Below are 23,969 nucleotides of genomic sequence, written 5' to 3'. Positions count from 1 at the left end.
TACACCTTCTTAGTCCCCAGAACCTACTCTCTTTACAAGACCTCTTCATAAGCCAAACAGAGCAATAATAGCTTTGAAAGGGGAGGGTGGCAGCAGCTGGAAAGGGGATGAAGAAATACAGAAGACCAAAGTCATGACTGATTTAAGACAAACAGGAAATGCACGTAAAGCATCTCCATCATCTCTCCATGACCGTTTCAGGGTTACAGTCAGTGAGCTGCACATTTGGCATCAAATAGACTCACCCTGTGGGGACCCCAGCCCCCCTCAGCCCCACTCAAGCTTCCCTTCCCCTCAGCAGTGAGAAATGCAAGTTGGAAACAGCCAGGCCAGGAGCCTGCCCCACGTGAACACTCAAGCTGCAGACACCTCCACCAAGAATGAGGTTACTGAGCTTGGAGCTTCACTTCCCAGTTAGAAAATCCCCACCAGGCAATGCGAAGAAGACACCATTTGTTGCATCATTAAATTGTAACAAGCCCTGAAATGCACTCCAGAAGCCTGGGTCTATTTGTCCTTGCAGTCGGAAGGAAGCCTGTGATTGGCTGGCCAAGCTCAGCCTAGCAGGCCTTATCTCTGACTGGTTATTATTTGATTAAAGAGCCTTCCTCCTCCTGTGTTGTTTCAAAACTGCTCTGGGAGAATTTGCTGTTGCGGGGGGGACTCTTTCTGAGGTTACTGTGGAGCACCCAAAGTCCGTCAGCCTCTGGCCGTGCAGAGGGGCACCCAGAGGAAGTAGACCTTGCTTCTTATTCACCCACAGCCTGGGACTGTCTTCTCCAGAGTCTCCATCACCTTTGCTAATCGACTGATTGGAAATAATTCCTCAAACACCACCAAGGATACAGGTATTTAAAAACCTGGGGGTCATGGAGTAATTTCTTAGGATGTCATGACATGAGACATGGGGGCAGGACGAGGAAGCCAGGGAAGCAGCGTGGAATGCAGGAGAGGCAGACACAGTAGGAAGAAGAAAGTCAAAGACAAGAACTCAGAATCATGGAATTCCATGGCTAAGGCAAAACTGAGGCTCGTGGGCATAGTTGTTTGCAGCTGAAAAGAGGTGCAAGCGCTTTTGTGATGTAACATTCACACCTGTGTGCATTTGCTCCTCATGAAATCCTTCCCGAGTTTTTGCTAGTCTTTTGGCCTCCGTGTAATCCTCCATCCTGGCTCAGAACCCCCAAATCCTCAGAGGATTTTGGACACTTTACGAAAAATGTAATTGCTTTGGCTTGAAACATCATTAAATCTGATTTGCAAACGGCACATGGCCTTCAAAGGCTCTGCTTAGTAGTACAGATCCTGGTACCAAGCCTCGTGATGTTGGCTACAGAGGAAAGAGGAGGAGCTGAGCACCTCTTTTAGGAAAGTTTGTTTCCCCCTTTAAGATCTGTGTTTAACGGGTGATATTCATTCTTATCCCCACTGTATTCCCTACTCAGGGGTGTTTTCTGAGCTTGGGTCGGGCAGACAGTCTTGTATCAAAGGACTTTCTCACTGTAGGGGAAAGCTAGGCTCCATTTGGGGCCAGCAGGATTTAACCGTCTGGAATGAAGATCAAAGACCACAGAAAAGACAGGCTTCATTCTCTCTGTTAGATTTGGCTGGAGGTGGCAGCAGAGGGGAAGATACGACGCAAAACCAAGGAAATCAATACTTTTGTTTTAGTACTGAGTGGAAAAGAATGTTTTTTACAGTATGTCAGTATTCTTAACACTGATTTTTCCCTGTATGCATTTCAGGTTAAAAAATAACCATGCCAACCGCATTTCCTCCCTCCACTCTCTGTGGCTGTCTATATTGTCTTGATTCCCAGTGTTGGTATCCAGATAGTCCCTGCTTTGTTAGCCGCAGTGGAATGAGTCCGTGGATCCCCCTGCAGGATGGTGGAGATGCTTCCTGTGCTGACTGCTGTGGTCCCCAGGGAGCCTTCTCTGCAGGGGTCCCATGGGATTTCCTGAGCTTATCCAGAGTATGAGGGCCGAGAAGTTTGTCATAATGACTCATGCTCCTCTTCATAAATTTATGGAAACTGCCAAGAGGTGGAGGACAAGCCCGACGCAAGGGGTTATACTTCTTGGATGTGATTCTTCTCTGCTCTTTTGGAACATTTTCTCCCTTTGCCATTACCAGCATGGTCTGGATCCTGTGTGCCTCTTGGGCCTCTTTTCTCCTCCTTCTCTACCTCTGCCTCACCACAGGAACACGCTTTCTGTTTTCTGGACCCACCGTGGTCGAACCTTATCACATGTTATCCTGTCTGCTTAAAGCATTCTTCACCCTACCCTGCCTCCGGGTCTGACCAAGTCAGGAGATTAGTCAGGACTCTTTCTGAGTAAATCCACTTCTGCTATGAGGTTAGGGTCCCCTGAACTTCCCCTTACTGGACCACTAACCATATTGTCTTAGACTGCTTGTTTCCTGATCCATTGCCCCTGCCAGACTGATAGCTGTGAAGGCAGGGTTCATGCCTTTATGACTCCCAGCCAGGACCCCAGAGCCTAGGAATCTGTGATACCCAGTAGGCTCTTTCTTGTAATAATGGCTAACATTGATGGAGTGTCTTCTATATACCCAGCACTCTCCTAAGGGCTTTATCTTATTAACTCAGTCCCCACAATGAGCCACTGAAGTCACTGAGGTGTGTGTCAACCCATTTAACGAATGAACAAACTGTAAGTTAAGGAAACTGCTCAAGTTAGCACAGTAAATGGCAGACTTCAGAGCCCTTTTTTTTTCACATCTATGTCACGATGGCCACTTTAGGGCTGAATGAGCCAGTGAGGAACGAATGAATGATAGCAGGCTGATGGTAAAGACATTGTAACTGTTTCACATGCTCGGCTGGACCCATTCATTCAGCCGGGCCTACTGAGCACCAGCCACGTGCCAGGCTATGAGCAAGGCTTTGAGAATACAGTGATTAGCAAGTACAGACCCTGCGCTGAGATGCTTTCAGTTCTGAGCGCTACTCTGTTCTCTCTGTCGAGATCAGCTTTCCCATCCCTCTCACCTGCCTTGGGAGCCAGGGTTAAGCACTTACAGGCTCTCACCTCAACACGAAGACGAGCTCCAAATCTGGAGTTTGTTCCAGCCTTGAAGTAAACGCTTAATGAAGCTAGCCTTGTCTGGAAGCTGACTGTATCTCAGGCACCAGGCTGAGTGCTTTGCCCTGGCTGATCTCATATTTCCTCCTTATGAGGCAGAGAGTTTACCACCACCCTGTGTTTCAGACGAACGAACCAAGGCTAAGAGAACATAAGGAATATGCCCAAGCTGGTAAGTGCTAGAGCTGGGACTCAATGGCAGGCTGGTCTAGCCTCCAAGCCTTTGCCCTTTCCATCAACCAGGGACTTTCTCAAGACCCTAAGCTTTGGGCTCACTGCATCCTGATGACTGGTTTCCATTATTAAAAGTAACAGCGAAAACCAGAACTAACTTTTGCACCAACCTAATAATATTCCTGTCAAACAGATATTCCTGTCTGTCTGCCTCCCCAGTTACTGAGTTGGGGTTTTCTCTCTGCTTAGTGGTCCTCAGCCCCCTCTTCCTTGACTGTACCCCTGACCTAACATCTTTTCTGACCACTGATGCTTGTGGGCCCCACATTTGTGCCTGATTAGGCAAGACGGGGCACCTGCCTGGGGACACCTGCTTTGAGCAGCCCTTAGTCTCCAAGTGGCCCCTCCTCTTCTCTTCTCTCAGGGAATGGTCTTGGAGCATCTCGTTCTAGAACATCATGTTTGAAGAAGTCTAAACCAAGGTCCCCAGCTTAAGAAACCCTCATACATCTGTTAATCTTTTGTTAGAAAAGCAGACAGCCTAAGGAAAAGGGTCATTAGAATCCAGAGCCGAATCTCGCGTTTTTCACTTGTTATTTAAATTGTCCAAGCTCTAGTTTCCTCCTTTGTAAAACGGGTGTAATACTTTCTCAAGAGGTTACGTTGAGAGCACAGATTCTGTGTTCTAAGTATCGGTTGTGTGCTTACTGTGTGTGAGGCACACAGCGGGTAGAGTGGAGAATGAAGCTGAGAAAGCTGCCTGCCCTTGTGGAACTTACAGTTGAATGGGGATGACCGACATTTAAAAAATCACATAAACAAATAGCTCAGTCCCATATGTGATGAGAAAAAGAACAGAGGACCTAGTTAGATGGTGTGGGAGCTAGCCAAGAAAAGACCCATTGATGAACCAACAGGATTTGAACCCTTAATACCCTGCCTTGACCAGAATGCAGGAAGTTCTCAATACTTGCCACCCTGGCCATGGACCTGCACCTCTCTGGGGCTCAAAGTCTGTGAGAATAAAATGAGGGAGTTGGACCGAATGATTCCTAAGACTGAGTTGCCCACCTCTGGCATTTTATAATTTGATGGCAGGTTAGATCCAGGTGAAATGAGGGCCTCTAACTCCCTATCCTGGGCTCTTCTTCCCCAGGTGCTTCTGCTGGTGGAGAGAAGCTAGGCCCAAACTCAAGGACAGCAGGAGGAAGAAGTGGCCAGTTCTGTCTTCTAGAATCCCCTTTCTCTCAGCACCTCCCCACTACTTCCCCCAGCTGGAGCCCAGTATTCACTCCCCTGGGGTCACTCCTATCAGAAGAACTCTCTAAGCCCCTTTCCAGGAACTATGGCATTCCTGTAGACCCAGTTCTCTGTGTCCTTCCTCTCCAAGCACCTGCACGTCCAGCCTGGACAATTAACGCACCTGGGGTGGGATTCTTTGGATGGTGAAATTCTGAGAACAGGAAGGCTGCGAGGGCAGCAGGGAGCTGAAGATTTGAGAATAAGCCTGGGTCTGTTCCTTGGCTGCCCATGAATGCTCCCAACACTTTCCACTTGACCTCCCCCAGGCGCACCATGTTCCCTCTGCACAGCACACAGTGTCTATTGTGAGCTCTTATTAGTGACATCTCTTGCAAATGGCTGGTTAGCATTTTTTCCAGACAGAGCAGAAACTCTGGAGGTGGTGGGGAGGCTAAGTTTGCAGAGGGTGATGAAAGGAAATGCTTAGCCTCAGGGCCCTGAAAGAATGGGGATGTCAGCATCTTCAATTCTCTTCCACCTTTCCTGGGTGGGGTGGAGGGGGGCTGTCCCCTTGACCTCCAGAAGCATATGCATTCTTTCTCCATCTCTTCTTCCCTACCTGGGGTCTCACTCTTGCCTGCAGCTGTCTGTTATCCAATACCCCCATTGCTTGCTGGTCATGGGACCTCGTGGGACCTCCAGGGGCACTGGCGTTTTAGCCGACGATGCCTGAAGAGAGTAATAATGGTGAGGAGACTGTGGTAGGCATGAGACTTCAGGGCACACAACTTTTCTCCATATGAATTCAGGATTTGAAAACTCCCTGTTTGATGGTCGAGTGCTAGAGAGTTGAATATTAAGAAAGGGACAGAGATGCTATGCTAGATCAAGAACATTTCCAAAGAGAGGTTGAATAGGAAGTTGTACCCCAGGGCAGTTACCCCCAACAGCTTGTAAGAGGAAAATGACAGTGTATGTGCAATGAAAAGTTCACTCTCATCCTTCAGTTCCCAGAACTTCAGCGTTGCTATTCCCACCATGTGGTACTGGGTTCTCCAACGGCCACAGCATGTCAGATGTAAAATGGGCACCCTGGATGTCAGACTGAGCGAGTGCTAATTAAAACATTGCATCACGGCTCCTGGGCTCTCCAGGCACAGGCAGGCAGGAGCCCTTTCCCTACTCTGTCCTCCTTGCCTGGGTGCACTTGCTTAGTGAGCTTTGCATGCAAACTCTACCCACGTCCTGTGGGGCTGGCGGGAAGTGTGGCTGTGTTATGGGCTTCAGCATCCTGCCAGAAATCAGATTGGCCATAAAAACACCCAAAATGAATCTTGAAAGAAAGCGACATTCATTTCTCTCTGGGCTGGACATTCTGCAGGAAAGGGGTGGTTGCCGTAGAAATGAACCCTGAAGGCTGCTAGTAATAGCGTCATTCCTTTTTTGAGTCAATTCCAAAAAGTGACTATGAGGAACAGGGGCCTGGGAAAATTGAAAACCTTGGGAATGAGAGCTCTGCTAGGACCTGGCTATGGAAAAACCATGGGGACTATGAAGCAGCCGCAGGCAGGAGGCTGGCTTCTCCCCACCATCAGCTCTGCTTCCACTTGGACATCTGCAGGCACCGTGGGACAGGAGCTGAACTTTTGCTCAGTGGTCCCCCCAGGCTGGGGCAGCAGCAATTCTGACTCCCATCAGGCTCCCCTTGGGGTGCATTTTAATTATCCTGTGGGTTGATGCTCAGGGTGAGCCTGCTGGGTAAGGTGGGGTGGAGCCCCTTCCACTACCCAGACAGAACAACATGAACTATTAGATACTAGAAAATGTGCTCTCTAATCCCCCGATTTTATGGATCCGTGAAGCAGCACCGTGTGTCCCTGGGGCTTCGCCATCGCTCCTTTGGTGCATGACTACACCATCATTCCTGCCCCATGTCTGATTAGCTCCATGAATCAGGGCAACAAGGCATAGTCACTGCTCTCAAAGAACTCACAGCCCAGTGGAAGAGACTGGTAATTAAACAGGCAATTTAGTGCAGCATTACAGAGTGGAAAATGTGACCGGACCATAGAGCAGTGCGGTGTATTCACAGTGCAATGTGTTTCTTCCCAACTCTCTCCATCCCCAATCCCTGTCCCTGCCCTGAACACCATCTCCATTCTAGCTGGGTCTCAAATCTGATTTTTCTCCATCCAATGCCAGTGGTTGTTTAGCATTCATGGCACCCACATTACAGACAGCAGATACCTGTTGGCTTATGATGTTTTTTCCAGTCTAGGGTGAATGTAGTCAATTTGAGGAACTTCCCTTCGTTTTGAGAGTCTCTCCTTCCTGCTTGTTGGAATTTTAAAGCATTATTTCTTTTATCAAATGATGGGGTTTGTTGATTGGCAATTTATGTTTAATTTAATTTTAACGTTTTGACTGGGCAGAATAAAAAAGTTAGTATCCCTTGGTTTACTGCACTGTAATAGCTCAGAGTCCAGGAAGCATTGTTCAAAAAGCTGCTTGTCACTGAGGCTAACATTCATGCCTAAACCCATGCAGGAGCCCTTGGGATATCCTTCTTAGTTTCTGATTTCCCAGCCTGTAGCAGAGTAGCAGAGTTGATCTATTCAAATTCCTTTCACTTCCCCAAGACACTTAGCTGGCTATTGCAGCCAAATCCTTAAATAGAAACTACTGTTTTCTTGGCGTCCCAGGCTCCTGTATGTTTAATGCCTCAAGTATCCACTTTCTGGGCCAAAGTCATGAAAATCTAAAGGGGAAACTATCCGTCTCAGAAAGCAGTTGCAATGGAAATAAAAGCCATTAGTACTCAGTGTTATCAGGATGTTTAATTTTTCATTGATATTTCAAGATAAAAGTTGATCTTCAGAGTGGTGTTAATTCAGGTCACCAGCTTCCACTTAGATGCAGCTTAGAGACTGCTGCAAAAGATGCCAGTACCTTGGTTTATGGTAGCCATATCTTGGGGGTTCTCCATCTGCCTGCTTCTGTTAGGGGATCTTGGGATCATTGGCTTTGCTGTGATTAAATGAAGTCCCCTGATGCATGTGGTTATTCTGACACTTGAGATATGTCCAGGACACTGGAAGTCCCTCACAAGCTTGACAGATGCAACAAAACGTCCACCAGGCAAGCCAAATCCCAAGAATATAAGTGGCAAAGTCCGAGTTCTTGGGCTGTAGTTGAACGTTCCTGTGTTAAACATTGTTTAAAATAAACAGGTCATGCTAGGACCTCGGTGCTTAGATATTTAGCTGCAAGGAGCGTTTTGTTTTATCCATGTTTGCAATCTTGCCTCCTTTCTGTGGCAGCAAATGCAAAAGAGACTCTCATGCTTGTGTTGAGTGCTTCTTGAAGTCAAGGATATCCCTTGTGCGTGATATTGGTGGACACCTTCTCCCTCTGCCTGTCACTCCCTTGAGACCCAACACATCTCCTGGCACATAAGAGGCCAAACATGGTTGTTGGTGACAATGATAATGCAAACAATACACATTTCAGAGAGAATGTTTCTGGCGGTTTCTACCATGACCTAATGCGACTACTTAATTATTAATATTTTAGCTTGCCTATTTCGTTATTAAAATAAATTCCTTTGACTTGATCATCGTGTTTGGTTTACTTCCCTAAGAAAAGGAAGTTGACGGAGCATGAAGCTGGTGGGCAGCAGGGCCTGTAGGCGGACACTGTGTTCCTTTGGAACCTGCACTGGCTGCTTATGCAGGGGCAAGAACATTGTAGAAGATTTCAGGCAGTGTTTCTCCCCAAGGCTCTGCCAGCTGTGTGGACCTATGCAAGTCTCTTTATGTCTCTGGGTTTGGGTGTCCTTAGCTGTAGAATGTGTTAGGCTGGATCTGAATGGCTCAGCCTTGGCCCTATGGGTGCTATACGTTAGATAATTATTTTTGTTGTGGGGACTGTCCCGTGCATCATAGGAAGTTTAGCAGTGTCCTGTCTCTAACTGCTGGATGCCAGTAGTACCCCTCCCTTCATTTGTGACAACTAAATATATCTCCAGACAGTTACAAATATCCCCTGGGGAGCAAAATCATCTCTGGTTGAGAACTATTGGAGCAGATGATTTCTACCTGAGTTTGAGAAACCACACTAAGAGTTGTTAATGCATCCTGTTTTATTGAGCTTCTACTCTGTGCTAGGCACTGTATTAGACTTTGTAACTTGAATAGCTATTCTATTGAGAAAGGGGCATCTACTTCATGAAAATCTGAGTGAGAGCTGGATAAGTTGAATTATTTGCACAGGCATGGAGGTAGAGTGAAGAAGATAGAATCCTTGTTTTGATTCTTACTAGCCATGTGAGCTCTATCTCCTCATCTGTAAAACATCATATTTTCACACTGTTGTGGGGACCTAATGCCCAGTGTATAGGAAAGCAACAGATCATAGTAGACACGCAATAATTAAACTTCTTTCCCAACCACCGAGGGATTCAGATCTGTGAAAATCATTACTTTTGCCAGTATTGTTCTATCTTTACAACCTACTCTTCTTCCCCTACCCACTCCAGCCCTCTTCCTACTCAAGCCAGTGCTGATATATCGTCTTAAAATCCCCAACTGTCTGTTTCAACAAGAGCCCCCAGATCTCTTGTGTCACCAGATTATTGAACTTGGGCCATCCTTGAAAGGGTTGTCTCTTCCTATCAAAAAAAAAAAAAAATTATGTAATAACCAGAGATTTGCAGACAGCCTTGTTCTATCTGTGTGCTTGAGCAGGACAATGGCAATAGGAATTGAGGACAAGGGACCTTCTACCCACATGCATTAGCTGCATGCTTCTCCTGGAGGCACTGATTAGGCATGGGTTCTCAGTGTCTCAAGACCATGCTTTGGATATCGACAGCAGCTGCTGTGCCATCTCCTCCATGGAAAACACCTTGGTGTTTGGTAGCCTGGCATAGTGAGAGTCCTCATGTCACAGTGAGAAGGATTTCGGGGTGAGGGAGTTTGAAGCTGCACCCTCCTCTCAGTGAGAAACTGACTAGGGGCTCCAAGGAACATAAAGACTGTGTAGTTCTTTAAAAAACAGACTCTGCCTCAAATCCCAGCTTTGCCACCTACTCCCTGTGTGACCTTGGGAAACTTAGTTCTTTTTCCTGAACCTCAGAATCATATCTGAGGAGTCTGTAATCATAAGGGTCTTTCTCAGGTTGGATAGTTATGAGAATTAAATAACAGAGTGTATGGAGAGCGCGTGGCACAGTTCCGGTAAATACTAAGTGCTCACCAGAAATCCATTATTGTTAATAATATGTATCATCTTAAATGGTAACTCAACACTAATGAATATAACATGTTAAACAGACAACAAAAAGCAGAAGTTTGGGTGGATGAAAAATATGAGGTTGACTCATTCTGTTACTGACAAGAAAACAGGCTTAGAAAGGGGCAGAGTGGGAAAGCCTTAGCAACTAGGACCTTGGTGCTGGCTGTTGGCAGAGCTGGGACAGGTTCCCCCTTTCCAGAGTCCCCTTCAGATGCTGGTTCTCCCATGCTGGGGCTGCTTTCCTGCTTAAACCTTTATGGCCCATGTTTAGAAAATTACACAAAAATTAAGGGAGTAAGGTTTTAGAACAGTGTGCAGTTTGCAGAGGGAATCTTTTTTGGAGGCTTGTTTTCAGAGGGACTCTTTCTTCAGGATAAGAGAGAAATGAATATTTTGTCTAATATGTTCCTAAATACCTAGGGCTACCCCAGAGAAGGGGGTTTCTAAATTTCCATCTTAGCTAGATGAAACAGGAAGAGGAGACTGTGTATTTCACAGCTTCTCTCTCCCCCTATCCCGCTCCCCCTACCACAGCGCTGAGAGGAGGCCTGTCCTCTACACTCCAGCTCACACTAACCCATTGCTTACACATCGCCAAGCACTACTGAAACTACCTCCTTTGCCCATTGTTCTCCCATCTTCTCAAAGTTCAGCTCCTGACTCCCAACCTAGACCCAAGGGATGGCGAGTTGATATTTTGCTTCAATGCTGATATTCGGTCTTAAGAACCACTCTGAATTACTAAACAGCTGAGCACAAATAATGTTCACCTTTCCAAATGAGATTTTAGATTTCTCTGGGCTGGCTCAGACCTCATATCTTGCCTTTTATCCCTGGCCAGTGACTTACAAATTTGCTTGAGAAGGAAAGACTGAGGTGTTCAGGGTCCAAGGTTGAAAGAAGAAGAATTTTTAACAGAGTGGCTTGGTACTATTTTGGACATGCTTGAGATGAAAATCTATGTAGGTTTTTTTATGGTGTCAGCATGTAAAATTATGCGACTACAATGCGAATGGAACCTTGCCTAAAATGTCATAAATTATTTGAATTAAACTCTACTGTAGTCTTAAGTGATGGTTATAATTCAGTCAAAAGGTGAATCAGTGGAGTCATAATTCCTATTAGAACTCTATTTCCTATTTTGCCTTTTTAAACGTAACAGTCACCTACCTGCTGTCTTACTTATTAAAAGAGGGCTCCCCATGAACATAGTACACATTTGAATGTCATTCTTTTCCTCACCCCCTCATTTTTAAACCCCTTTCTAGAATAGCATATATAGAACAACGACTTAATGGAAAGATTGGTAACTATGGCTCCTGGGCCAAATGCTGCTTATTCATCAAATCTGTTTGATGAATAAAGTTTTATTGGCACACAGTCACATCAGTTTTCTTATATACTGTCTAAGGCTGCTTTCATGCTACAAAAGGACTGAGTAGTTGTGGACAGGACCATATGGCCCACAAAGCCTAAAATATTTACTATCTGGCCATTGATTTTTTAAAAAGTGCTGATTTTGACTTAGAGAATGAGTGTCAGAGTCAGATACATCTGGGTTCAAATCAAGTCTTGGTTCCTTGCTAGCTGTGACATTGGGAAAGTTGCATAACCTCTCTGCAAAACCTAATCGGTACCGTGGAAATGATCAATACCTATCTTGGAGGGCTGTTGTGCGAGTTAATTGAAAAACCTACAGCCTTGTGCCTGGCACAGAGTAAATGCTCAATAAATGGTAGCTATGCTGATGATCTTTCATTCTTTTATCCCACAAATGTATATTTGGTGCTTTTTCTATGATAGGTCTGGGGGCTACGCAGTTACTAAAATGTAGAAAGTTTCTGCTTTTATGGAGCTCACATTCTAATGAGGAAGATAGACAATGGTCAAGAAAAAAATTAACAGGTTATTTTCAGAGACGGATAAGTGCTATAAATAAAATAAATAGGATGATATAGAAGAAAATGACAAGGCAAGGGATAGAAAGTTGCTAACCAAGTTAAGATCTAAAAATAATAATGAATCAACCATGCAAATGTCTGAAGAAGGAATGTTCCTGGGAGAAGGGACCATAAACACACAGTCTCTGAGCCAGTCATGAGCTGGGGATGGTCCAGGAACAGAGAGATGACCTTGGGGACGAGGGTTGAGTAAGGCAAGGGAGAGTGATAGAGGACCAGAGGCGAGAGGTAGACAGGGGCAAAACCATGTCAGAGCTTGTAATTCCTGAAAAAATAATTGGCTCAGAGGCAGGGATGCAAGCTGAGACCATGAAAGGGCAAAAATGTAAGTGGGACCTTGACCTTATTCTATGATCTTTGTTCTAAGTATCATCATCCATCCTCTTTGGTCTCAGGCATTGGCCACTGTTGAACAGAGGAATGAGTAGGGTCCTCGTGAGTCCTGGTCAAAGTGGCAGCTTTTGGCTGTGGCAAACCCCTCACACCCTACTTGGGTTCTTCTCCTCACAGTGCCTCCTGATTCAGCAGACAGATCTTCTGGCCAATGTCACTACCTCTTTAAAATAATTCCTTTTCAGAAGCTTTTAATGCTTCTCGAGGTAGAGCACTTAAGGTGAAAATCAGTTAATGTAATCTCAAAACTCTAATAAATGTCCAGCAACATAAGACCACCAGATAAGCATTTTATCCCTAGGGTCACTCAGAATTCACAGCTCAGTTCTCATAATTAGCATTTCTTTTATGTCTGAATCATTGAACAGGTGTGGAGAACTCCATAACAATATTTTACCTGTTTAAGGTTTAAAAGCAGGCCTTAGATATAATCAGTTGCTCAAACTGCCTCCAGAGTTGCTAATAATAGCTACACAGTATTCCACAGTAGCAAAACACTATTGCATACTTGTGGCTCACTTAGAGGTAAAAGTATCCCTTCAGTTTGCTTACCTTTATCCATTTTGAATGACTCCTTCTCCTCCTCTGGTTGTTTTCCTCTTTATTCTCCTTCTTCATCTTCTTCATCATCAGCAAAACTTTTTATTGGAAGTACTTAGCTCACTAATAGTAATTAATATTTCCCTTACAAAGCCGGGCATGGTTGTTCATGCCTGTAATCCCAGCACTTTGGGAGGCCAAGGCAGGAGGATCCCTTGAGCCCAGGAGTTTGAGCAGCCTGGGCAACATAGTGAGACCCTGTCTCTACAAAAAATAAAAACAAAAATTAGCTGAGCCTGGTGGCATGCATCTGTGGTCCCAGCTACTCGAGAGGCTGAGGTGGGAGGATAGCTTGAGATGGGGAAGTCGAGGCTTCAGTGAGCCATGATCGTGCCACTGCACTCCGGTCTGGGCAACAGTGAGACCCTGTCTCAAAAACAATTAATAGTATAGTTGTTGAAGGAAAACTATTCTCTCTCTCTCTCTCTATATATATATATATATAGTATATATACACTACACATAATATATACTATATATAGTATATACACACTACACGTAATATATACTATATATAGTATATACACACTACACGTAATATATACTATATACAGTATATATACACACTACACGTAATATATACTATATACAGTATATATATACACTACATGTAATATATACTATATATAGTATACATATACTACATGTAATATATACTATATATAGTATATACATATATTTCAGTCCTTGGGTTTGCAGAAATTAAGTATTAAGTATAGTTTACTTACATATCTATAGTATAGTATACTTACTATATATAGTATGTTACTAGATATATATATACTTACTATAGTATATATAGTATGTATAGTTTACTATATATACTATATAGTATATGTAGTATAGTATATATAGTATAGTATAGCTTACTATATATATATAGTAAACTATATTCAGTAAGCCCACCCAGAAGTGGGCTTACTGAATCACATGGTAGCTCTATTTTATTTTTTGAGGAACCCTCACACTGTTTTCCATAATAGTTATACTACAAACACTGATTCTTAATCTGGGGTACAAACACTGATTCTTAATCTAGGGTCCATGAATGACCTTGGAGGGAGGTTATGAAACTGCTGAAATGGAATATAAATTTTTACATGTGCATTTTTTTCTGGGAAAGAGCTTGGAGTTTCATCATATTATCGAAGTGTTCCCAGATGCCAAAAAGTGAGGACTTACTGCTTTAAAGACTTCGCTGCCTCAATCAGTAGTATAGTCCTTGAAGGAAAACTATGTAAGTTTATACCTGGAAAAGAAAAACGTGCTGAAGTTGAATCCAGAGAAGCCTGTGATTCTGAAATACACCTATTACCGGCTGTGATCTGTGAAAGCAAGTGGGACTGATATCTGGATCCAGTGGAATCTTCGGTCTTTGAGGGGACCGGACATTTTCCTAGGAACTGCAAGCATTACATAGTACCCACTCTGTGCCAGGCACTGTCTCAGTGCCTTACATATTTTAACTCTTAATCCTTATAATACTGTGAAGTAGGTACCATTATTAGCTTTATTTCATGGATGAGGAAAATGAGGTACAGTGAGATAAAAACCATAAATTGAGTTTACTTTAAACATTCCAAGACCCTTCACAATTGTGGACAGTGTAGTTTGATGAGCTGTAATTAATGGTTCAGAATAATTATCATTTTGACATGTGTAAATGGCAGCCATGTTGTAATCTTGAAGTGCGTACCAAATTAATAACAGGATTCCTATACATGCCACCTCTGTTTTTGTGAATAAGAATGCCGTACCAGGTCACATACAGAGGAGAGCCAGTTAACTGATTTGCTTAATTAGAATTTGGCTAAGAGTCACTGTGGCTTATAAAATAGGTTTACTAACCAAGTAGGCAATTTTATTTTTGTAACTATTAGCACAATCAAAAAAATTCAGACTGTTTACCTAAGGCGTGCCACAACTTTGTGGAGCTTAAAGTCAATGAAACTTTATCTCTGGGAGGTTAAAATTTCATTCATTCAGGATTTGATCAATTGATGGAGCTTTAGATATAATTCATTCTTTACCTGGATTATATTTATTCAACAGTTAATGAGCAGGTGACCTTGAAATTTAAACGAACTATTCTCTAAGAACGTCACTTATAAATAAGCTAGAGAAAAACCAACATTATTGTGTTGGTTTTTATTATTATTATTTATGGCCCATGTTTAGAAAGTTAGGCAAAAATTAAGGAGAATAAGGTTTTAGAACAGTGTGCTGTTTGCAGAGGGAATCTTTTTTGGAGGCTTGTTTTCAGAGGGACTCTTTCTTCAGGATAAGAGAGAAATGAATATTTTGTCTAATATATTTCTAAATACCTATGGCTACCCTAGAGAAGGGGGTTTCTAAATTTCCATCTTAGCTAGATGAAACAGGAAGAGGAGACTGTGTATTTCACAGCTTCTCTCTCCCCCTATCCCGCTCCCCCTACCACAGCGCTGAGAGGAGGCCTGTCCTCTACACTCCAGCTCACACTAACCCATTGCTTACGCATCGCCAAGCACTACTGAAACTACCTCCTTTGCCCATTGTTCTCCCATCTTCTCAAAGTTCAGCTCCTGACTCCCAGCCTAGATCCAAGGGATGGCGAGTTGATATTTTAAGATTTATTTAACCCATATTAAGATTTATTTAACCCATATTAAGATTTATTTAACCCATTGGTTACCTATAGCAGTTACTAGGAATTCTACAATTTATGTATGTGTGCTTAATTTACACCTGTGTCCAGTGCTTTATGGAGGTGAAGTAGGAACACTGGCCCAGAAGTGAGAGCCTCTGGAGAAATAACTATGATGTGATTGATAAAGGGGGAAGGTGTTTTGTTATCTCGTAAGCAGAATCACATGTGCAAAAGGAATGGGGTGAGGGAAGTGTTGGTCTCTGTGATCCATCCAACCAGTAGTAAAACAAAATGGGGCTAGAAGAAGAAATTGCACCTTGCAATCCTAGATTATGAAAAGCCTGTTCTCTAATATCTTATTTGCATGTTGGAGATCATCCTTGTAATAAACATCAAATATTGTATGGAGTAAGATGGTGATGACTGCTAGTTAGAAAAGATGTGGTGAAAACCATAGCCAAATAATCCTGCTATGCTTACTTAAGTTTTGCTTTATGTAAGGTAATTTAGGTAATTGGAAACTAGATTGATAACACTCTTTACTTTGGAGGCCTTTTCTTTTGGGAAATCTGTAAGTTAAAAGCCAAAGACAATTACACAGAGTATGTTTAGAACACCCAAGAGAATAAATTTTCTAAAGGAAAATATTGAGCTTTTATATGTCAGATTTCTTTAGAAGTATTCTAAAAATTCTAAATGTCTTTAGAAGTATTCTAAAAATTAGCCTTAGTTGAACTTAGATTGATCTTCCTTTCAATTATACTTAATGAGTGAGGTTCTACCTTACCTTGAACTCATTGGAAAAAGAATAATCCAATTGCAAAGTAGTTCAGCTTCTCCTCTTCAGGAAAATTCTTTCCTTTTGACAAAGACTGATTCTGAGGGAGGAACGATAAAAATAAGTCTTCTAGCCATGCCTATTTTTCCCTTTCAAGCCTTTTCAAGTTCCTTCTTTCAAGAGTATTGGACATACGTGTGTTTACCTCCCAGCCTCTGCTTGGCCTTGTTCTAGATCGTGGCATTCTGTTCTGTATAGACCACCCCGTACACTGGAGATCAGGGTGTCTAGTCTTCCTTGTAGTCACATGTTTCCTCTACTCTGACCCAAGGAGTGGGGTCAGGGAGAGAAGATGGGAACTCCGCTGCCTACCTTAGATGCATGCCTGCTCTAAGAGTTACAAAGTGATAAGCCCCCAAACTGTGGTTCACACATCCCTCCTTGAATGTTTTTATTCCTAAGGCTATCCTTGTTCAGGACTCTTGATAGTTATAACAGCCATGCATCCTCTCCTTTTATAAGTAGCTAATCATGTCTTATGCTTAGACATTCAACAAATAGATATGGAGCATCTGCTTTACGCCAGGTACTGTTAGGCACTAAGAATGCAGGGGAAAAGTCAAGAATGCCATTTGAGAGAGAGAGAAGGGCAGATATTAAATGATTAATTCTACAGTTAAATGTTTAGTTATAATTGTGGTCATTCCTATGGGGAAGAAGCTTAAGAAAGGGGCCTGACTTAGTCTGAAGGGTCCACAAAGTTTTTCATGAGGTCATGAGTCCCGAGCTGTGTTATGAAGCATGAGTTGGAGAGGAGATGTGGTGGGGACCACTGCAGGCAGAGCAAATGCCAGGGAAGGGCAGAGCCTGGCTTTCACGGGGAAGTGAAAGAAAGCCAGGGTGACTGGAATCAGAGAGAGAAAGTGTACGTGGAAGGAGATGGGGGTGGTGAGATTAGCAAGGGCGGACTGAGCCAGGTATTCGACACATGTTACAGGCTTCAGTTTTTGTTCTAAAATCTGTAAGGAATATATGGAAGGATTGTAGTCAGTTGGAATGGTGACAAGGGAGAGAGATGGGGGTATCTGGCGTGGTGCATTTGGCACGCTGCGTTTTCAAATGCTCGGTCTGACTGATGCGTATGGGACGTCTGGATGGGTAGCCAGTGCAGAAATAGATGTGGGGCATCCAGGCAGTGAGTTTTTATGCCCCCCAGTGAAGATGGTGATATTTTGGATTAGGATAGTGCAGGTGGAGAGGGAGATAAGGGGATGATGAGTTTAAAGCTATTTAAAAGGTACAATTGTTTAAGAGTTAGTGTTCTATTGGATGTAGGAAGAAGTCAAGAACTTCTAGGTTCTTTGTCTACTGAGGAGATGGTATGAAGTGAGAATGAAGGAAGGACTTGAGCCAGCAAAACATGCCAAGAGAAAACATCTAGGTGGGTAGAAAGAAATGCAGGAGAGCATGGGGTTGTGAAAGCCGAGGGACTGCCTGGTTCTTTACACCCAGAGCTGCGACTTGCTCAGCAAGCCATCCCTACCCAATAATCTGCCATCAGGTTATACAACAGTAGAAAGCTTGGAATGAGTCTGGGCTTGTCCACATTAGAATCTAGTCCACATTAGGCTCTCTTTTCCAGAAGGCAAGATGCTTTGTTTTCACATCATTCCAGCCAGCATCTCAGCTCCCCAAGCCATCTTGGATAGCTCTTTTAAGAACCAATGGTGATTTTTAGGGAAATGGTCTTAAGCAATACTTAGGAACAAAAGGTTTTCCTGAAAGACATAGCGTCTGCAGAGATGCAATTTTAAGCATAGCAAAGACAAGTTTTTATGATATTATATAGTGTAGCCTGGCTTGTTAGAAGCTCCTAAGTCTCTTCATTCTACATTAGGACTTTGGTTTATCTCAGCCCAACCAGAACTGTCATTGATATGGTATGATTGTCATTAGAGCTGTTCACAAATGTTTAATTATCTGGGATATATGGTAGGATTACACTTCTTTACACAGCAAAGCAGATTAGGAGCCAGTGTACAACTTACTCCACTCTCTTTTCCAGCCTTGGCAAACATGAAGGTATCTGTCAACATGGAACCTTCCTCAGCCTGGGTTCCTCAGTGACCACTATGAGCAGAATCCCAGAATAACCTGCTGTTGACATGTAGTATAGGCAAGAAATAAACTCTGTTGTTTCAAGACTAAGACTTTTGTTACTGTATTATAACCTAGCCCATTCTGACTGATAGAGAGTCACTCTTCCTAGAATAAAGTAACTTTAAGGGTTCATATGAGTTTCAAAAATTTTAGGACAAATTTTGCCAGGATCCAAGCTCAAAGCAACAGCATTTTCTCTTTTGTCCCCAAAGTATCTGCAAGAAGTATGTTTTCCAAGCATAAGGTTTTGGCAGCCTAGCCCTGAGATGAGGATCACCGAAGAACTAGAGCCACTTCCAAAGCAAATCCTAAAAACAATTATCATAGTGTTTTCAGACCTGGGATCTGCTAGTCCAGCTCTAACTGCCGTGTTCTTGCCTAGGCTGGCTGAATGATACAGCCCTTGTATGTTTGGGCTTTAGTATCAGAGAGACGCTGAATTCAAAGTGCGTTTCTGCCACTTTACAGATTCTGACCTCTCCTGGTGCCTCAGTTTTCCCCATCTGAAAAATGGGAGTAACAATAGTTTCTAACCCACGGGGCTGTTGAGAGGACAAGTCCATCATCTGCCTGTTTGCCCTCAGATCTATTCCCCATCCTTCCCTGCTCTACTCTAGATCTTAGGACAACGCCCCCTTGCAAACTTATTCCTCAGGCTTCCTTGAAGCTTGGGTCAGCCCCAATTGGCCGAGAGACGATAAAAGTCATGGTGTCTCCCTCTTTCTCAGGTGGTACCTTCAGCAGTGGTGGCTCCATGGTTTTGGCTCCTCCTGGGCAGGACCCCCTCCTTGGTCCCAGTTGTAGCCTATGAGGTGATGGCTCGTGGCTCTGTCAACACCCGTCTTTGCCACTCCAGCCTGAGGCAGGGCAATGATCTTGTGTTGCTGCTGATCTCTGGGCCTCGCCCTTCTCCTTTTGTCCTCTCTGCTCTTCCAGGACCTTTCTAAGTAGTTTTCTGTATTAACGTCTCACTAGTGAACTGTCTGGAAGGGGTTCTTTTTTCCTGATGGCACCATGACTGGCACAGGTGATTATTTGAGAAAATGCCTCTAAAGTACTTAGAATAGTGCTTGGCACATAGAAATTGCTCAATAAAGGGTAGCTAACAAAACGTACTTACTTTCTTCCTTACCTAGATGCTCTGCTGCCAATTCAACCCAGGCAGGCAGGCCCGTGAGTACAACATAGCTCCTGAATCATTGCCCACTTCTTCTCTCCCTGGTTGACGAAGTCCATAGACATAGGCTTCTATTTTGATTCACCCTTCTCTAATCTTACAAGGTAAAGGGTATTCACATACCTCCATGACATTTATGACACATGTCAGAATTTTATTTTGAAATTTCCAAACTTTTTACTATGGCTTACAAAGACCTGGTCTGCCTGCGTTTCCAATTCCTCCCTCTGCCATTTTCTCACTTATCCACTCCAGCCACACTGGCCTTGGTTCAGTTCTCACTCTCTGCCAAGCTCTGCCCTCCCTCCGGGCTTTGGCGTGTACTCTTCCCTCTTCTTGGAAAGGTCTGCTCTGGGCTCCTATCTTGGCCCAGCCCTGCTCACACCCTGGCCTCAGTGTAGCTGCTCTCCCCTTTTAGAAGTCCTCCCTGACCGCCTTATCCAATATTGACCGCCTCTGTTCTTCTCGGGAATGGATGCTGTTTGGATTCTTTATTGCACTTAAAAAAAATTTCATCGTGATTTTAAGTTTGTTTACCTTTCTTCTCACTGTCTCCATCCCTACATACCATAGGCCATTAGACCATGAATTCCACAAGGGTAGGATCTGTGTGTGACTTCTTCATCTGTGTATCTTCAGCACTTAGCCTGCCACACAAAAAAGGCTCTCAGTCAGTGTGTTATGAACGAATGGATGAACGAATGAATACTGTATTACTCTGTCTTTAAACAGCTTATGTCAAAGTTCTCTTGCAGGCCAATAGTGATAATTTGGGGTATTCTACGCCTACTCCTTACCCTGTTGCTTGTGTTGTGTGGAAGCCAAGCAGAGGCCCTCGGTCGGCTCAGGCTGGTCCCCTGCCCCATTGTACCTTGCCTGGGCTCTGCGTGGTACTCAAAGTTCCATTCCCTTCGTGACATACTCAGCCACTGGGACCTTCGCTGAGGTTTCTAAGGTGCTACACTCTCATTCTTCACAGTCCCCCCATCTTCACCCTTTTTTGAAGCCCTGCCACCTCCAAGCCTCTGCATCTGAAGGATCTCAGAGCTGAGCCACCATCAGACCCCTGAGTCCTGTCCCTTCTCAATGCCTGAGCCATCCTGGCCTCCACTCTTTTCTTGGACATTCTCTCCTCCCACAAGCCAGCTTGAGTCCCTGAGAAAATAAAGGCCCATTTAGAATTTGTCTTCTTGGATACCAACCCCCCGAGCAGCTTCTCGGTTTTTTTGCTTTTGATCACAAAAAGGCAGTTAATTGCAATTACTTAGCCTCCTTCCAGGGCTTAGGAAAGCTCAGGATTTAAACCACAGAGCCTGGCTATGCTCCTGGGAGAAGGGAAAATACCTTTCATTCCTTAAAAATGAGCAAACAGTAGTTACAAATTAAGAGACATCCAAGCTAATTTCGTAACTACTCTGCTGTGCTAGTTATCCCACGCAGGGCCCCCGTTTCCCTCTAGAATTGGTGCCCTGCCCAGTGGCACAGCTAGTGGCTGGAGGCATGGAATACTACCTAGTTCCCACCGTGCTTTCTTCCTGGGGAGCTGAACCTTGTCATGTACCCTATCTGGTGGGACATGACCAGAGAGATCTCCCAGAAGCCTGGCTGCTTACCGCCTGGCTCCAGTGTATTTGACGACCACCTTGAGAGACTGCTGCTCTAACCTGCCTCGTCACAAAGATCCTTTCCATTCTAGGATGTCTGAGTTGGACCTGGGCTTGGTGCATTCTTTGAACACTATGTCTTGTTATAACTAACTTCAATGTCCAGGAAAATGCGCTTGCTTTCCCTTCTGTTTGGCTCTGCCCTCCTCACTCTCCCTCCTAGAAAGAGGTCCCAGGATACCTTATGCTTGAGCCCAGGAAGTTTACATTATTATAAGCCATGATGTTTGACCACAGTTCCGTCTTCTTTAAGACTTGGAAGCAAGTGTATATGTAAGAAGAAATATCACAAATATTTTAGCTTGGGAGCAATCGTTTGGGACTAAGGAAATAGTTGTCTGTGTCTGTAGTGTGGGCCCACTTTTCTTGGTGAAGCATTTTGGAAGATTCTGCCTTCTCTAAAAGAAGGAAGAATATTCATTATTTGCTTCTCTGAATTATTCAGTTCTGAATTATGATTTCATAAACCAATGTATATGTGATGGGTAACGCAATTAGCAGTCCAAGTGTGGGGTACTGTTATAGACATTTCCAGCCAGCACCATGCTATTCCAGTCATCCTTTAACGTCTCTTATTTGAAGCTTAGTCTATTGATTGGTTTCCTGATGAGGCAGGTTTCAGTCAAAATGAAGTCCTTCTTATGCCATAAATGTGGTAAAAGTAAGTCAGAGGGGTTTCCTTTTCTTCTGGCCTAAGACCCTTTCTTCTTTTTTTTTTTTTGATATGGAGTCTCACTCTGTTGCCCAGGCTAGAGTTCAGTGGCACGATCTTGGCTCACTGCCACCTCTGGCTCCTAGGTTCAAGTGATTCTCTTGCCTCAGCCTCCTGAGTCGCTGGGATTACAGACACGTGCCACCACACCCAGCTAATTTTTTGTATTTTTAGTAGAGAGGGGGTTTCACCATGTTGACTGGGATGGTCTCGATCTCTAGACCTTGTGAAAGACTTAAAGGCAGAATCTAAGGTCATCTTCACTGCCACCCCTCAGCATGTGATACACTGGTAGGGACTATTTCTAGACATTCTCTCTTTTATTATTGTTAAAGAATGTTTGAGTCATTCTAGCAATAAGATCCAGGCTCAAATATGATAGGAAATGCATGTATTTATTTGCAGCTATTTAATTGTGCATATTTTATTTTATCCAATGAGATCTTGAATTTCTAAAAACAGGGACTAGAGTGTATCCTCCTCACAGAGTATAGGTAGGCAGTAAAAAAGGTTTTGATTAATTGTTTAAATAAACTGGGCTTGGGATGTGTTACAATAGGGATCTAAGCTGCCCATTTCATTAAAATGAACATGCGTGGTGACAATCAGGAATGTATTTACCCAAGAGTAACGAAAGACAACATTGTAATGGCTTACACAGGTAGAGATTTGGCAAAATCCAGAGGTGTGTGTCTTGGGTTTGGACATTGAATTATGTAGCAAATGGGAGAAAAACGAAAAAGGAAGTAGTGCCAGCTGTGTCCTCTTTTACTAGGAAATAAAAACTTCTTCAGGAATCCTCAGTTTGCCTTGCTCTCAGTTCACATTGCCCAGAACTGGGTCATGTGACCATCTTGGCTAGAAGGATAGTTGCAGTATTAGGGAACAAGATTATCATAATTGGCTTAGATACCTTGATTCATTCTTTTTTCAGAGCTAGACAAGAGATCACCCTGAATATAATCAGAGGGTGGAAATACGTCTTGAACAGGTAGGTCTCAGTGACTGCCCCAAATCAGCTGGAACTAGGGAAGTGAATTCTGGAAGCCACAAGTCAATGAACTTGATGCTGATTTTTGAAACTTTTTGAAATAATGATTAAACAGGAGTAGTGTAAATATCCTAGACTATAAGCTTGAAGGGAGGAGGTATGGTGCTGTCTTGTTCAATGCTGTATCTACAATAGCGTGGGTGGCATGAAGTAGATGTTCTATAAATACATACTGAATAAATAAATAAACAAAAGCAGCCCAAAGAAAAGTAGGCCATAATGAGAAGAGCATGGATCCAGTAGGAATAATTCATGCCAAGCTACTTCCTTTAAAAATTCTTGATAGAACAATCATTATATTTTATATAAGGGAATTTAATAGATACTTTATCATTGGATTCTGGCAAGTCAGTTGACAATGTCCTTACAATATTCTTGTAGAGCAATGCTATTATACATAGGTAGACCTGCAGATACTTGAACAAATGTACCCAGGGAAGTTTGGTCAATGAATCTGGATCAGTCTGACGGGGAGCCTCTGAACAGGGACTATTAGGAAGGCAGCATTAATTATTGTCAAGAATATGAGGTTTAGTATGAGAAAGGCCTCGGTTCAAATCCCTTCTGTGCTGCTTTCTGTCTGGTTGATTTGGGCAATTTATTTAATTACTCTGAGCCCGTTTTTCTTATCTGTAAATTAAGGATCATAGTATCTTGCAGCTTCATCATGAGAATGAGCCATGTTAAAATGTAGCAGGTATACTGGTCAATATGTAGGATGGCAGAACAAAGATTTTAAAATACCTTGAAAATCTGGAAAATGCCAAAACAAAACAAAATGCAGTGTACACAGAGGTACACGTGCATTACTATCACAAATGCAGGGTGTGCCCCATTTTCATAATTGGCTTAGGTATTATGATTCATTATTTTTTCAGAGTTGGCTAGGAGATTGTCCTGAACAAAATCATAGAGAGGGAAACAGAGAGCGAATAGCTTCTCTGTTGGTACAATGGGTGGGACCAGATTTTTCTAGGATCTAATCAGACTCTCCTGATGAAGACAGGAAATCTAACATCTGGT

The 23,969-nt window shown here is 43.4% G+C and overlaps 1 protein-coding gene across 1 annotated transcript in view; it reads left to right on the top strand.

Moving 5' to 3' along the window:
• Positions 1 to 621: 621 nt before the first annotated feature.
• GPAM (glycerol-3-phosphate acyltransferase, mitochondrial) overlaps positions 622 to 23,969 on the top strand; it is a 63,648-nt gene continuing 40,300 nt past the window's right edge. Inside the window, exon 1 of the mRNA XM_025397347.1 lies at positions 622 to 848. The gene's annotated coding sequence lies outside the window, so the exon portion shown is untranslated. The remainder of the gene's footprint in view (positions 849 to 23,969) is intronic.

Source organism: Theropithecus gelada, chromosome 9 (assembly GCF_003255815.1).
Source record: "Theropithecus gelada isolate Dixy chromosome 9, Tgel_1.0, whole genome shotgun sequence".
In the NCBI taxonomy this organism is placed as follows: domain Eukaryota; kingdom Metazoa; phylum Chordata; class Mammalia; order Primates; family Cercopithecidae; genus Theropithecus; species Theropithecus gelada.
The sequence above is the reverse complement of the archived record's forward strand: the minus strand, read 5'-3'. Positions and strand labels throughout refer to the sequence as shown.